Source organism: Nuphar pumila, chromosome 5 (genome assembly GCF_984573655.1).
Source record: "Nuphar pumila chromosome 5, dmNupPumi1.hap1.1, whole genome shotgun sequence".
In the NCBI taxonomy this organism is placed as follows: domain Eukaryota; kingdom Viridiplantae; phylum Streptophyta; class Magnoliopsida; order Nymphaeales; family Nymphaeaceae; genus Nuphar; species Nuphar pumila.
The window spans coordinates 11,028,127-11,041,581 of NC_143253.1; positions in this window are offsets into that span (position 1 = coordinate 11,028,127).

The following is a 13,455-nucleotide window of genomic DNA, read 5'->3' on the forward strand; positions in this document are numbered from 1 at the left end:
TATAATTCGGAGAAACTGTACCAGACAGTCACCTTCCCGGCGGCATTGCACCCGCGGGAATCGAACCCCGACTGCCAGTATGACAGCTAAGCTCGCTCCAACCTAGCTAACCCCTTTGGGGGTGGAGGCCCTCTAGTTTGGTCATATGGAATATCGTCATCATTGCACAAATTTCTTCACGCACCATGACGACGTCATCCAGAGCAGCGGCTGTTGGTCACCAGCGTGGATGGTGATTATATATGCCAAACGGAGGAAAATGTGTATTGGCTAGGGCTGTTAAATGACAAGAGCTTGGTATTGTTCGTGCTCGGCTCGTTGAGGGTACACCCTTGTTCGAGCTCTACTAGTGAGCTCGTTATGAGCCGATCCCGAGCTGTCTCCTTTTTTAAAAAGTTTGTATTCCAAGTATTTTTTTAAACTTTATAATATGTAAAATATATAATACATGTGTAAAATATATATAATATGCATTTTTAAGAATATAATATATGTATAAAATATATAATATGTAAAACGAGCCTATATGAGCCAAGCTTGCCATGTTCGTGCACCGCTTGTTACCAAAACGAGTTGGATTGTAGCTCGGCTCTCCATGCTCAATGTCCAAGCCAAGCCGAGCTTATCACGAACCTAACTGCAAGCTGCTCCTTTCCCATAGTTTTTCAACCGGTCACTAGCGGGAAAGTTGTTGGAAGAACCAATGGATACCTCCAGCAGCAAGACTGGATTAAGGTTAATGTTTATTCCATATTCTTAACTAATTGGACAGTGGATTTTACAATTCGTGATGATACAAGATAATTTTTTTTTTCCATTTTTTGATGATTAAGAACCCTCGCTGCCAGGGAAAACCCCGGGTGGAGCTCCACGTCCACCTTGCCTTACATGACCCACCTCTGAAAGCTACAGACACACTCGTCACTAATGGGGTTTGATCCGGCGTCTTCAACTCAACGCCTTCACAACCACTGTGCTGGCCATGCGAGCGACCCGGGGTTGGTACAAGGCATAATTTGCTTCTAGTAGTGCTGGTCTGTCCTTGGCTTGGCTTTGAGAGAGAATGGGTTGCCTGGAAGAACATTCTTAATTCAATTCCCTGTACAACCAAGCTGATTTTGGAACTGGTCAAGAATTGAACATGATTTTTGAAAGATGTAAATTTTTGGTGAGAAGACCTGACGTTTTGGTAGCTAGCCTTTTATTTTTTACAGCCCAGGATGAGGGCTACATATCCTGTGGAAGGATAAGCCACCTGATTGGGAAGTGGAAAAGAATATACTGTAATTGTACAGTGAAGGAGAGGGCATTAATGGCCCAATTTGACAATGAAAAAAAAAAAAAAAACAGGGTGGTCTTTGGAGTCATCTAGAAGAGAGATTGTTGTAGCTACTAACAGACTTTTGGAGGAGCTAGGGGCACTAGGATCTTGGATTCCACTTTTGTGGACCTAATGTTCAACTTTTTCCAGTTTAGGGGTAGGTTGTTGGCCAAAGAAAAGAACCACATACCTAGATGTGTAACTAGGTTGGAAATGTACAGGAGGATATGATTTGGAAAGAAATCTTCAGACTAGTTTCCTTTTCAAATTTTGATGTGCGATGTATTTATGCACTTCCCTTCTTGTCATTGTTGTCGCCCACACGTATCGTATCGGCAAAAAATCGACACGAGACTAACCTGGATTGGCTATTTTTTAATAAATATAAAAAATACTTAAAATTAAAATTTTAATATTATTTGAGTGGTTTTAACGTGTGTCACGTTCTGATTTGACACGAAATGTTTTTTGGCCGATGCCTAACTATTCACTTGAGAATCGGTATGGGCAGATTCTCCTGAATCATTGGCCAAACGATTCAGGGCCGATACTGATACTGACAACATTGCTTCTGCCGAGCAAGGTATTCAAACATGCATGCCCTAATCGAGAAACTACAATAACAAATGTTACTCTTCATAAACTATGTCACAGGGATACACCGATTCACTCTCGTGTCGTGTCTTTTTATATACTGTTCTTAAATGAAAATAATGACAAAAATGGCGTGTCTCATGTCTTTTTTTTTTAGGTGTTCTTGTGATACGTCATAACTGCTCCAATGAATACTCTTTCAAAAACTTTTTTTACTAAACTTGTTTTCAAAAACATTTTTTTTTTAAATTAAACTTTTACAAATGCCATCCAAGTGGTGCTAACAATTCATGACCTGACATTGCAGCTCAGCCATGTGTGAAGGCTCAATGGTCGCCCAATGAAGTGACAAAAACATTTGGGGTTGAAGACATTTATAGATAACACTATATATACAGCATGGTGGAGTTACAGCCCACCTGTTCCTAGGGATGGCAGTGGACCGGGGGAAAACGGGGCCCTAGTCCACCTTGCTCCGTTTGGATTTGGGATGGAGGACATGAAACAGATGGAGGTTAAAAGCAAAACTGGTGGCGGGATGGAGGTGGGGATGGACTTAAGCTTTTCTCCGTCCCACCTTGCCCCGCTCCGTTTCCAATTTCTGTTAGTAAAATGCTAAAATACTCTTTAGGGATGATAGTGGACCGAGAAGAAACAAGGTCCCGCCCCATTTGGACCAGGGATGGAGAACATGAAATGAGGATGGAGGTGGGAATGAATGTTAAAATAAAAAACCCATGCAGAGAAGGATGGCAGAATTTTGAAACATAGCAAGGGTGGAGACCTTGTCCCCTGCACGGGTCCACTGCCATCTGTTTCCTCACACTAAAGCAGGTATTCAACTACTTTCCTTTGTTATGAAAAAAAAAAACTACTTTCCTTAACGTGTCGTCTCTACTTATTGTGATTGATCAATGTTGTCAGCATTTGTTTCTTACGTGTTCAAATTGATTTCGAGAATCACCTGCCGATTTGGACTCGAACCTAATCAAGCTGGATAAGTCATTTTTACTTTTTTTTTTTCATATGAAAACAAATCATTCAGAGTTTTAAAAAAAACATTATTAAATTATTAAAAATATTAAAACATTTTTAAAATATTTAAAATCGGCAAGGGCTGAATCGGCCTTTATCAAATCAATTTTGGACTGATACGATACAAACCCACCGATTGAGGCTGATTAGCATCAATATTTTTTTTTTTTTACTCAGATAAATTACTTCAGGCACAAAGACCTAACCACACTTACTCATCCTGCTCTACTTACAGCCTTTGTTCATGTCAGCGTAAAACTCCACTCCGAGGGCTTACTCTTCAACCCCAAAGAGTCGCCAAGCTTCGGCTTACGCAGGAGGTGATGCCTATGAGATATGTGTCAATCAATTGCCACGACACATTTTACTTCGGAATCGTGAGGATGGGCCCCAACTTACATCTAAACCAAGTCAGATATGTGGTGACAAGTAATGGATTTATCCTGATTTACCCTTCCTTGTTGTCCTAACCTTGGCAAAAACACAGTATACGAATCGGTTCCTACTCGTACATAGAAAAGTCAGGTCTTCAACCTTAATAGTGTAAGACGGATGATTGCACGCGACTATTGATAGCATAATTGAATGAATGAAAATCAGGTGTAAGTGATTGCAAGCTTTAAGTTTGCTGCTGCACCAGATCACCCACCATGTGATGATGGCCCCAACATCGGCAGCAAATTTAAAGTGAACAATTACATTGCAGCACCTGATCCTCCCTCTATTCGTATGCCTTCAAGGTCCGATCTGGCATGGAGCCCCACGCCAGATTTGATGTTTACTCAAACAGGGGATCTCATGCCCTTGATTCGAGATCCACTCTTTGTATAATAAATGCTAGTTTTCTGGCTCAACTTGGAGGGCATGGGCCATAGATACCCGATCAGACGTCCTTGAGGCTCGTTCATTTCATTTTCATGGAAGGAAGTCTCTTTAATGAAAAATGCATGAGTTTGGAGCATTTCATTTTCGTGGAAGGAAGTCTCTTTAATGAAAAAATGCATGAGTTTCTCCAAAGCTCTGCAAGCTCCGCTTTCTCATGAAGGTTTTTCTGCTAAGACATGAAAGGATTTTCACATGAAAAGAGGAAGGTGGTTGGTGAGAAAAACTACACTCCACTTGTGTGATGATCATGCATATATTTTGCATTTTATTTATATTTATTTATGCATGATCCATGATAAAATCGTATTAAAAACTTATTTTTATCTTTGCTTTTAAAAAATTATTTTAAATTAAATTTTTCAAAAAAATATCGCATTTTCTGGTTCAACCCTGCGGTTTTAGTGTTTTTATTAGTTTTAAATTTTTTTTAATTATAGTTTAGATAGATTAGGCTGCAATTAATTTATTTTAGTTAGTTTAGGAATTTTGATTTTAGAAAAATACATTTTTAAGAAGAGCCTCTTTTCTTTTAACCTAATTCTCTTATTATAAATAGGATTGTTCAGCATAAAAAATCATTTTTTCTTGGCTGGGTCCTGCGCCCCTCTCTCTCTTCTCTGCCTTCCCTTCTTCCTTTCTTTCCATTTTTTGATCGATCAGTTGCCTACCTTCTTTCTTTCTTGCTTCTTATGCTTCTCAATCTGTCTTCTAAACCCTGTTGTCGTCGGTTCCTCGCATTCCCTCTGTCGGAGAGAGAGATGAAGTCTGTTTGGGTGCAGCAAGAGAAGTGTTTGGATGTGTGGTGAGCCCCTTTTTTATCCCTGAAGAGGCCTCTGAGGTCCCTAAAAGGTTCTCTCAAAAGGCCCTTCAAGCCCTCAAAGAGCAAAAGTTTAAGAAAACAAGCATTACCTCAAAGGGACAAAGAACTTGAATCACTGAAGACCTTTTCTTTATTTTTAGATTAGGATTTATTTTATTTTATTCATTTAATTGGGTTTGTAATAAGGCTGTTATTGTATTGTTTAAAGTCCTTCGTAGAGGGCTGCACTCTCTCCCTTATTTACTCAATTAAATGATTTTTATTTTTGGCAATAAAGACTAGTTAATTGTTTGCTGAATACAAAGTATTTTTTCATTCCCTGAGATTGCCTCAGACTTCACCACTCGTGCGAGTCAATTTTTATTATTTGATGCACGGTTTGCACAAACCTTTTTATTGAAAATATATTTTTAAAATGCTTTATTAAAAAAGTTACATTAAATTTTTAGCGTCGTTGCCGGAGAACGGTGATTAAAATACGAGTATTCACTTTATTGCCATTGTGTGTGCTCGTTTTACTTAGGTTGCTAGTTTTCTTTTTGTTCTTTGCTTAGGATTGCTAGTTTCTTTTTTAGCTTGTTATTTAAGATTGTTTAGTTTCTTTTCAGTATTTAGGTTTAGAACCACGTGTTTGCACACCCTAGATACCAGCTTGCCTTTCTTGCACGACCCACCTACTAGGTTACCCTTAGAAGGTGACTGCACGTGATTGGTACCGTGCTCATAGCTTACTTTTCACAAAATATTTGTGGGTGCAAGTGTGTGGTGCTTGTTTATTTTCTACTTTCTAGTTCTTTTTCTTTTACTTGCTTTGGGGTTTGTTATGGTTTGGCTGCACTGGGCATTAGGTAGGTAGAAAACTAGTGTCTTAGGACGGTTGTTGTACCGATCTACCCTTAGGTGCATGTAAGGGCGACGCTCGCTTGACCCTGAGCTTGCAAAGATAGTTGAGGACCCAAAGTTTCTTATTAGGAGAGCCCATCGATCTGGCCCCATGGCTCAGGATTAGCAGTTGACTTATCCTCTAAGGGAGTATTTCATTCTCAATGAATAGACTCTCGCATCATGTATCACTAGACTCACTGTAGGAGCACCACATTTTGAAATCAAGGCCAACATAATCCAAATCCTCCCATCTTTTTAAGGCTTGAACAATGAAGACCTTTACCGTCATCTCGATGAGTTCTTCAAAATTTGTTTCACTATACGGATCAATAATTTTGAGGATGACGTGTTGAGGTTGAGGATGTTCATGTTCTCCCTCAAGGACAAAGCCAAGCACTGACTAAAGGCTCTCGATAATATTTAGATTACTACTTGGGAACGCATACAACGTGAGTTCTTCAAGAAGTATTTTTCAATTGGTAAGATGAACCAGTTTCGTAAAGTCATTGCCAGTTTCTTTTAGATTGAGGGAGAACAGTTTCATAAGACCAGAAAGAGGATGAAAGTTCTTCTCTGAAAGTGCCCTCCTACCACCAGGTGCCCTGTTGGCCACTGGTGTAGTACTTTTACGATGGCTTGACCGAGAAAGACAGGCAAATTATTGACTCTTCGTGTGGGGGCACGTTCATGCTCAAGAGCGAGGATGAGACATAGACATTATTTGATACATTGAGCAAAAATGCCATGCACCATGCCCTGTCCTCGTGACTTGATAGGACTACACCTGTTCCTAGTGGTCCTAAGAAGGAAGAAATTTTGCACGCAGAAGAGAAAATCAAGGTCATTGTCCAAGACGATCTTCTTGACTGAGCAGGTGAGCTCCGTGTTTTGGCACCAAGCCCCACCCAAGCTCAAGGATCCTGGGACACCGATCATCTCAAAATTTCTCAAAGAACTTTGCACACAAAAGAGAAAATTGAGGTCGTTGCCCAAGACAATCATCTTGACTGAGCATGTGAGCTTCGTGTTTCGGCACCAAGCCCCACCCACGCTCAAGGATCATGGGGCATTGATCATCTCTTGTCTCTTAGAGAAGAAGACCATCGAGCGTGTATTGCTCGATCTTGGGGCCAGCGTGAACATTTTTCCAGGTTTCCTATATGACACTTTTGGGATTGAAAATTTGAAGCTCGCAACTATTATCTTGCAGTTGGTTGATAGGTCTATCAAGCGTCTGCGAGAAATCTTGGAAGATGTGTTAGTCAAGGTCGATGACTTTTACTTCTCTTTCAATTTTTTTGTTTTGGATATGGAGGGCACTGATGTCGCTCATCAGATTCCTATCATTCTGGGCAGACCATTCTTGGCCATTGCCTATACTCGTATCGATTTTCATAGTGAGGAGATGGAGGTTTCTTTCGACAACAAGTATTTACGATTACATATCTTTGATGTTGCCACGAGAGCAACATGACATTACAATTGCTTTCAGGTGATAGACGTTACAGGGAAGCAGTCTGATCCACAGTTGGATGCATGCACTGATAGTTTTTCGGTTTATGGCTCTCCATCATTTGATATATAATAGCCTTCATGTGGAGATTAATCTTGTTCTTTCTGTCAGTCTAGAGAGTCATCATAGGGTACATAGGGGTAGAGTTGGAGAAAACATAGTGCGCAGTGTCACATATGACACTCTTTTCCTCAAAACCCCAGATTGAGCATGACTTTACGTCCATTGATCTCATGGATGGTGAAAGGTTACGAGATATCCGTCTGGCTAAGGACGTAAAACCTAGTGTTTTATGGAAGGCAACCCATATTTATGATGTACTATTAGTAGTCTTAGTAGTTTTTCTGTTTTAGAAAATTTTCTTCTTTCATGAGTTAGATGTCAGATTATGTATGCATTGCATTTTTGATATATTTTTATGAGTTGCATAACAAGTAGACAGGTGAAATCTATGCATAACCATTCATATCTCGTATCAGGTATGGTTCTATAGTGTGGATTAGGTGACTTCTACCCCTTTTCTCCCAGCTATTTTTGTTCTCATATGCATTCACTCAGTCTCATGCAAGCATGGGGGAGTGCCACTTAGGACATTGTTAGGTTCTATAGTGTGGATTAGGTTCTATAGTTTGCACACCCAGATTTTTTTTATGTCTTTGTACTTGTACTTTTGATGACAACTCATAAAAATGGGGCTTTTAAGGAATGAGTTTGACCTTATATGAATGTTTTACATAATCTGACATTTTTAGAGAATTTTTAAGCCCCACAAAAATATTTTCTAACACCGATTTAGAAAAATATGGTTATTTATGTAGATTTTAAAGAAATGGCGATAGATGCATGTTAGAGTTTATTTTGAATCATAAGTATGAATATGCATAATTTATTTTTCAAAAACTAAACAAATGAACAACATTGAAAAGAAGAACTCAAAAATGAAAAAGAGCATGTTGTTTGATGTCTTCGTATTCCCTAGTAGTTGAGCTTAGACAAAAGTTGAAGTGTTTGAGTCCCATGTCGAAAAGGATAACGAAAGAAATCACTAAGTTAATATTTGTGGCCTATTTTGTTTGAGCAAGTAGAGCCTGAGGGGTATTTACACCTAGTGCCTTAAATCCATCTGGTTTGGGAGCCACCGGCCCGAAAGCCTGTTATACATGGACTTTATAGAGTGCATAATAAATGTTGACATTATACATGACAAGAAGTAAGCTATACGTAAACTATTAAAATGGAAGGTCTAGTGACTCGAGCAATTAAGTTCAAGGGATACTTTGTATCTGGTGCCCTAAGGTCGTCTGGCCTATAAGTCATTGGCCCAAAGCTCGTTACATGGGTCACGAAAACTAAAAATTTGAAATAGTGCTCAACAGAAAGAAAGAAAAAGTATACAAAATTGAAAATAAAAAAAAATTAAGAGCATAAAAGGAAAAGTTCACTGCTTAGGAATAAATATTGAGAAAACCTATGTAGAAAACATATGAGTGAGGATAAATAAATAATAACAAGTATATATTTGATTTTCTTAGAATAAAGCATAAATGATTATAATATCTAGAAAAGTAAAAGAAAAGGTTTTATTCTGTGGCGGCCTGTAAAAGACTCTAATTATGCTTTAAAAGTGTAATGACATAAAATATTTGTGAAAACAAAATCCTTAACTGCATAATATTTTTTGGAATTGAAATCTTTATGCATACATGATAGAGATATTTGTGGGTAGCATCACTGCAAACCCTCACGAGACCTCACTCGTCCACTGGGGTAACTTAGGAGTTGAAAGAGCTTGTTTTATACGCTAAATGCAATCGTGATTCCTACGAAAGTGAGTTAGGTTTTTGTCTTGGTTAGTTTAGTATTTTTGCTCGAGGACTAATAAACGATAAGCATGAAAAAAATTTATCATACATATATTTTGCATTTTATTCATATCTATTTATGTATGATCCATGATAAAATTGCATTAAAATCCTATTTTTATCGTTTCTTTCGAGAAATTATTTTAAATTGAATTTTTCAAGAAATCATTGCATTTTCTGGTTTGGCTTAATTTTTCGAGACCTCATATTGAATTTTTTGAGAAAACCCTATTTTTGTCCTATTTTTAGTGTTTTTATTAGTTTTGAATTTTTTTTAATTATAGTTTAGATAGATTAGGCTGCAATTAATTTATTTTAGTTAGTTTAAGAATTTTGATTTTAGAAAAACACATTTTTAAGAAGAGTCCCCTTTTGAAAATTATTGAAAAACCATTGGACTCTTTTTGAAAAAATCATTTTTAACCTAATTCTCTTATTATAAATAGGATTGTTCAGCATAAAAATTTATTTTTTTTCTTGGCTGGATCCTACGCCCCTCTCTCTCTCTTCTCTGCCTTCCCTTCTTTCTTTTTTTCTTTCCCTTTTTCGATCGACTGGTTGCCTACCTTTTTCCTTTCTTGCTTCTTATGCTTTTTAATCTGTCTTCTAAACCCCATCGTCATTGGTTCATCGCATTTTCTCTATCGGAGAGAGAGTTGAAGTCTGTTTGGGTGCAACAAGGGAAGCGTTTGGACGTGCGGTGAGCCTCTTTTCGTACCTTCGAAGAGCCCTCTGAGGTCCCTAAAAGGTTTCCTCAAAAGGCCCTCCAGGCTCTCAAAGTGCCCTCAGAGAGCAAGAGTTCAAGAAAACAAGCATTACCACAAAGCGACAAACTCAAAGCACTGAAGACCTTTTCTTTATTTTTAGATTAGGGTTTATTTTATTTTATTCATTTAATTGGGTTTGTAATAAGGTCGTTATTCTATTGTTTAAAGTCCTCCGCAGAGGGTTGCACTCTCTCCCTTATTTACTCAATTAATTGATTTTTATTTTTGGCAATAAAGAGTAGTTAATTGTTTGCTGAATACAAAGTATTTTTCGTTCCCTGAGATCGACCTGAACTCCACCACTCATGTGAGCTGGTTTTTATGATTTGATGCACGGTTTGCACAGACGTTTTTATTGAAAAAATATTTTTAAAATGCTTTATTGAAAAAGTTGCATCATGTTAGCATGACACTTTTCCATGATGATACTTAGATGTTTGTTTCACAGATGAGAAAAGATGTCAACTCAGTACTTTCCATAAAAACTACATAAAAATAAATGAACCCATGTCTTGGTTATAAAATAAAATTGTGACATTCAAACAAACCCTTGTATTCCACAATATGCTAGGTGCAAGGCTGACACTGCCCGAGCCAAAAATCTAAACTAGGGTGACCACCAATGTTGCCAGTATCAGAATCAACGATTGAGGTGAATTGGCCGACACCGATTCTCAAGTGAATTGTTCTGACATGTGTCAATCAGAACATGACACGTGCTAAAGTTATTAAAATAATATTGAAAATTTTACTTTAAATATTTTTTATATTTAATAAAAAATAACCAATTTGGATCAGTATCATATCGATTTTTTGGTGATACGACACGATCACTAACAACACTGGTGGCCACAAATGCAAAGCAATTTTAGCATGCACTATATATATATATATGTGTGTGTGTGTGTAGAGAGAGAGATGGGTAGGTGCTTAATGAAAATTGCTTAATGTATTTTTATGCTTTTTTGATATTTTTTTACAGTTTTGACCCAGAAAATGTATTGGGCATGGTTGATTTACTTGGAATTCACACTTGAATATGTATTTTTGATGAAAAACTGATATTTGGAGCCACAAAATTTTACAAAGATTTTGGATCGTTGATCTTTTTAATCTTATAAATACTCACTCATGTGTCGAGATCAAACACTTCAAAATCTGATCCCTATAAAATAAAGTACATAGATCACATATGTATGGTCAAAATTTAAAAATAAAACAAAAAAAAACCTAAAAAACCCATTAAGCACCTACCCATATATGTACACACACAAAAATGTGTAAGTGCATAATCACTTTTGAACATGACCAAAACGAAATTCATAAATGCATGACTGATACAGTTTCTGGGGCCTACCAATTTTAAGAAAGTGCATCAGGTCAGAGGCTGCTCTGACGGTATAGAGCAGCCTTGGCTGCCGTTCATCCAGAACCATCAAGTTTGTTTTTGTTTCAGCCACTTCATTTTTTGGCACTTTACTTGAATAGTTCTCAAAAAAAAAAAACTGTAGGATCCATCTAAAAAATAACCTATTCATCCATTCAAACGCGCCCTTGAGATCATCTAGGTTCAACTTGATATTTGTTCTTAATCCAGTCACACACACACACACACACACACACACACACACACACACACACACACACACACACAATTTCTTATTAGTTGGTCATTACCAAATTTCTTCTTTTATATGCATAATTGGGAATATATTCCTCGGTTGGGATAGTGCTCTACCAATCCACCTATCACAAAGTCATTTCTGCTTCTGTTTTTGTGTTTATGTATAAATAGGATCCATCTTATCCAGTATTTGCCACTTAGTGGAAAAAAGAAAATGATTTTATTTCATGATAATAGTTGCACCACTCATCATGTGTAGTGAATTTTTGCGATCACCTTATGAATTTCTTGAGCTTCAAAGGTCTTTGTGTAAAACTACATTTGATTTCCAGTCCTAAAATTTCTTGCATATTATAGTAGGCTGTCTCCTACTCTTGGAATTTTTGTGCATCAATGGAGTTTTATCTCTTATATGAATTGCACATCCTTTGCTTTTGTTGAACCAAATTCTTCTAAAACTATTACTATAACCAGTTATATTTTTGTTACCAACACGTTCATATTGATACTTTTCATTGGCCTGTATAGGACATACAACAAAATGAAGAATGATAATAACTTAGAATGCGTGGTACAATGAACAATAATAAACTGTAGAATAAATGGTACAATGATAATATAATAAACTGTAGAATGCATGGCACAATGATAACATAATAAACTGTAGATTGCAAGGCACAATGCATGATAATAAGCATGGATTTGGGAACAGAATGAAGAATATCATCCCAACATAGAGAATTACATATTTTCTAATGAAGACTTTCAATCCTAGCTCATTTGGGCATGTTGACTACTTTACAATTTATGAGAAATGTTTAATAGCAATTAATTGTCCCAGATATCATCAGAGCTAACTTAGGCAGCCAACCATGCTGATGAAACGGCAATGACTTCGCTGTTACTAGGCTGTGATATACTTCAGAATAATGAGCAAAATCTTCCTCTGTTTTTCTGGTAAGTGTGCCCTTTGTGTTGGGGTGATTTTGTCATAATATATAAACCTGAAGTCTTTGGGCTAACTAACGTACCATACATCAAAATGACACAATATGATGCATAACAGGAGATAAGGAGGGTCAGGTTTCCTGCTTGAACTTGCAGAACGCTAAACAACTCCTGTCCATATCAAGTGATCAACCGATCAAGAAACTGCAATTTCACTTGAATTCTTCAAATCTTGTTGACCAAATTGGGTATATGATGCAGGTGCAGAGCAGGTCCACCCAGGAGACCCTGATCCAGGTACGCTTAATTCAGCTCTGACGGAGGATGGTAGGCTCAATTCTCAGGTGATCTCCGTTACGGATCAAGAACACAATCAAGGTGAGGACGCTCTTCAGAGGTATGTGCAGAGCATGAGGGGACGATGGAGGGTCGTCTTTAGTCCGTCGCCCTAGCCTATGTTTCTTGGGGGGCAAGAGAGTGGTTCAATCGAATCTGATCCAAAACCCACATGAAGACCTAGATTCAGAGATTTTTTATAAACAGGTGATTTGGGAGAGAGAAAACAGTTCAATTGTTGATGAGACTTCTGGATTGTTTGTTCCTTACTTGGGTACTTTTTAAACTCTTTTCATTATTGATTGCTTTCCCCATTATTTTACTTGCAAGTAGCCTGCATAATTAGTAGTGGGTACTTTATCATAAATCAAGCCCTCTCTATTTACATCAGTATAATCCAACAACCAAGGCATTAGGATGCATTTCTTTTAGTAAATCTGGTCCAATGAAACACAACATTTCAAGAGACTTGTAAGGCACCAGCCTACTTTTTTTTTATGAGTATAAATGCAGTTTAATAGCTGGAAGCAATAAAATGTGAATTTTGAACCTGTGACTTGCACACCAGCCCACTTAAAGAGCACAATCCAACTGTTGGAAGAAACCAAAAGTTGCAAAAAGCTTCCCCTTTATGTGAATTAAACAAGAAATTCAACAAACACTTTGTAGACAATTTTACATAAGCTCTAAATACATAAAAACTTATCACTACTACAAACACTCAATTTGACGAACACAAAAGAAAGCAAGACAAGCAAAGAATACGCCAAATTTATATGGAAAACCCTCTCCAAAGGAAGAGGAAAGAAATCGTGGGGCCACCGAAGCAATCTACTGTGTAAAAATTAGGTTAAAATGCTTTTTT